Raw genomic sequence first — 3,887 nt, forward strand, 5'->3', positions numbered from 1 at the left:
ACTATGACAAACTAGCCCAATTTGGCTTTCAACCATTGCACTCATGTCCCGATTGCACATTTCTCACAGGTACCTGGTTGACCACTAGTACAGGATGCCGAGTTAGATGGGCCTTTGAACTGAACCATCTTGTGGTTGTCTTGTACTCCAAGTTCATGCTGTTCAATGTCACTTTAACTGTCAAGATATTCATCTTGGGACTTGTAGGCTAGCACTGTGCAACAGGTCTCTTCCCCTTTCTGTCCCCTTCCTGCCCCTCAAGCCTGTGGAGCAAATTTTTAGGGTGGGATGGGAGCTGCAGAGGAGGGGAAAGTTGTGTTGCCCAAGTGGAAGCCTTTTGTGCAGGCAGAATGGCAGCATTAGATAATACAACCCACAGTTTTTAGTTTGAAATCCTGAAAATTCTCAGCTGGAAATCAGAACACAGAAACACCCAACTGAATTTCGGCCATCAGGATTTGTTGGTCAGAGGAAACGGCCTGAACCGACTTGAAAGTTGTGTGAGAGAAAGAAGAATCCTGCTCTTGAGACCTCATTGTCTTTCTTGCATGAGAGGTATTCCTTTTATTTTTCTTTATTTCATTTTTCCATTTCATTTGCCTTCAAGGCATTATGTAGAGTTCAAAAAGCATGTGCTGCATGCCGATTGAATGTTTGTGAGTTGGGGAGTGGGAAGCTTTCTGCAGGAAACGTTTAACTTGAAAACAGTATTGTCATTTCTTATACGCGTTAGCTTGGTATTATGCTTCTGGTAAACAGTTTTAGAATTACTTATGAAGGTACTTGAATGAATGCCTTAGCACATTTTAAATTATTTACCAACTTTAAATAATATGTATGACAGAGAATAGTGAACAACTAGCAAATCAATAGCAAAGCAAGTTATAAATTTAGTGTGGCGCACAAAACACATCAACTCAAAAATGTATAAATGGAAGTTCTAGGCTAGAAACATGAAGCTCAAAAGCAGAACTAACCATATCACCCAAAAGTGATTATGATTGGCACTGGAGCAGAAACCCAAGAGATCTAATGGGGAATATTAATTTGTGGAAGTGGTGTTTGTTTTGAGCTAGCGCTAACTCTCCTTTCATATATAAGGCTGTCTTTCAAGACTAGGTTAGTGCCTTTCAGAATTAACACACAGTATTATGTACTGCTGCTAATTATTCCAAGTTGAATTTGCAAGCATTCACTTTGGTCTTTTCATCTCTTCACATCTCCTAAGCAGAATGACATCCCACTCTAACAGCATCTCCCTGAAGTAAAAGCCCCAAGAAGGTCAGAAGAAAAACAAAGCATGTTAGCCTAAACGAAAATGAAGATAGGGAATTAAGGAATCGCTTTCTTTAAAAACAACAACCTTGCAGCTTAAGCTGTAACAGACATGAAAGAGCAAGAGAACAAGATGTTCACCTATGTATTTACGAAGAGAAGAATCACTTTCTTTCCAAAGGGATTATTTATTACAGTCCCAGAAACCGCCGTGATGCACTGACTGCTTGACACGGTTATAGAAAATCAATGGGATTCAATCTGAGAAAGTTGTGTTGCATACATTCAAACCTGACAGTTGCATAAATCAGTATTTCAGGCTTTTTTTCTTCTTCTTTTTTTGAAAACCATCAACTCTAAATAAAACTAGATTCAATTGTATACTTCCCCCCTCCTTCCTTTAAGGCTGAGGTTGTGACTGATATTTCATTTTTCTTCAGAAAGGCCTCTATTACCAATTGGCATTCAGCTGCCCTGTATGGCTGAGTGATGAAAGATCTTTCTCTCTTTATATATATAAAAAAATCTGATTAGGGAACCTGTCTTCAAAGCATTTTCACTTGTTCAGATTTCTCTGTTTTAGAGGACACTGAGGTGAAAACTTCTTCTAGAGGAACTGCACAGTTACAGACATTCCTTCACCTACGGGTAAACTCAATTCCCTCAGATAGCCTTTGCCCTTTCATGTGGCAAAATACTATCTTGTCATTTCAGTATTTTCTTTGTACTATTACGGTAGCAGAGAGAAGTACCACAAATGTGATGCTATTTTAAGCTTAACCGTATACTTAAACCCATAGACGCATGGTCTGATATTAGTATTTTCCAACTAACACTGACCACAATTGCTGCCATCTTATACATAATGCAAACTTGCTGCTATGTCAGCATATTCCTTGCTTTTACTACTGCTTCCCCAATTTTATGATTGGCCATTTGACATGATTACAGTGTGTAGATCAATGTCAATAGCTCTCACGGTACCAGATGAGATTGTGTGACATATCTAATCGAGGGTATGTGCTTGAATGCTGATATTTTTTTTCAATACTGGCACAAATAAATATCAAGAGCAAACATGACATTTTTAGACTTTATAAACTAATTCAAGTACTGTAAAGGGATAAACATGTACAAAAATATGCATATATGTTTTTTGTAAACAAAGCTTGCGTAGAACTTTCACAGTCAGATGAGATACATGAAATCTTAATGTGACATATATGCTCAAGGGATCTGAACTGACCAGGAATGAGAATTTGGGCTCAAAGCAAATAGCTCAATGAAGATGCTGACCAAGCGAGCAGAAGTTTTGAAAAAGGCAAAAACCATGCTAGTGTCACAATTAAAATGCACCTTAAATTTTCAAATGTGATTTGAGCAAATTTGGCAGCGCTAATAAGCAGAAGAACTAGAGACAACCTAGTAAGTTAACATATGTTAGACACATTTATACTTACCATATAATGTTTTTAAAGCATGCTTTTATAACATGTATCTGACCTCTTTATTCTATCCTTTATTTTTTATTTTAATTTTAAAGAGTAGTAAATAAAGTTGTGTTTTTAACTCAGTTAACCTGAAAACCTGTGATCTTTGCAGGGCAAAATGTATCAGCTTTAATCAGAAATAGTTCAAGCCTTAGTGACTGCCTGGGTGGGTGTGAATGGGTTTTGCTTACAGGGAGGCTAAGAAGTAAAGAAGCAGGTTTAATCTTGCTAGGATATTAGAAAGGTTTGCAATGTTGGCCATCTGGATTTCTGCTACTTTAAACTTTGGGCCTATGGAAATGCACGCTGTCCCCGTGCAGAGAGCAATACTGAGACCATTCAAACTGGATCTTGGAATAGAACAATGCCGTTTTCATATTCCATTTGGCTTTCTGGATTTTGCGTGTTTAGACCCAGAGACCTCCCCCTTAAATAAAACACACATTTGAATCAAATTTTAGTTTTGGTTTTTGGCAGAATTTAGGCCACAACTTTATTGATTACAGAAAAGTGAGTGGTTGCATAGGCTCTGGTTCGACTAGCTCCATACACCCTTGCAGGTAGCGCTGACCCAGGGCACCAGCATGGGTCAGCCAAGGGTGAACACCTGAGGCAGGTGAAAAGCCCGGGAACAGACTCTGTCCACTCCCCAGATGCTCCCCTGGACTCCGGCATGGGCACAACCCCCTCTCGGGGGTTGACCAAACCAAGCTGAGTCCCTGGATTCCTTTAATGGAATACCCTTCACATAGGGATGGCGAGACCGTTCCCCGATCCCTATCACCTGAACCAGTGCCTATCTGCAACCTTACAAGTTGTGACAAATTGCTACATGGCAGGCGAAATCCAAATCGCAACAGCCAATCAGCCAAGTGGGGAAAATTCCTGCCGTGCCCCTGTCCAAACGACAGATGACACATGATGCATATCAAGGTCAATCACAAAATGCCCTAAAAATAGGGAGAGGTGGGCAGGTGTTCCGAATGCACAAGATGAAAGAGGAAGCTCTGGGTCATGTGCAAAGGTATATATAGGCCCCTCGATCCGTTTAGACTGCACCCCATTGGCCAGATTAAACCCAACAATGAGGGACCTACCAATCGGGTGTTGTGGCTGTCCAAT

At 40.1% G+C, this 3,887-nt stretch overlaps 1 long non-coding RNA gene across 1 annotated transcript; it reads left to right on the plus strand.

Moving 5' to 3' along the window:
* The first annotated feature begins 452 nt into the window (after positions 1 to 452).
* Positions 453 to 1,656, plus strand: LOC310705525. Its single transcript, XR_014525365.1, has 2 exons — positions 453 to 555; positions 1,232 to 1,656. It is a non-coding gene; the product is annotated as an uncharacterized lncRNA (long non-coding RNA).
* Positions 1,657 to 3,887: the final 2,231 nt, after the last annotated feature.

This window comes from Podarcis liolepis, assembly GCF_965112155.1.
Source record: "Podarcis liolepis genome assembly, chromosome: 4".
Taxonomy (NCBI): Eukaryota; Metazoa; Chordata; class Lepidosauria; order Squamata; family Lacertidae; genus Podarcis; species Podarcis liolepis.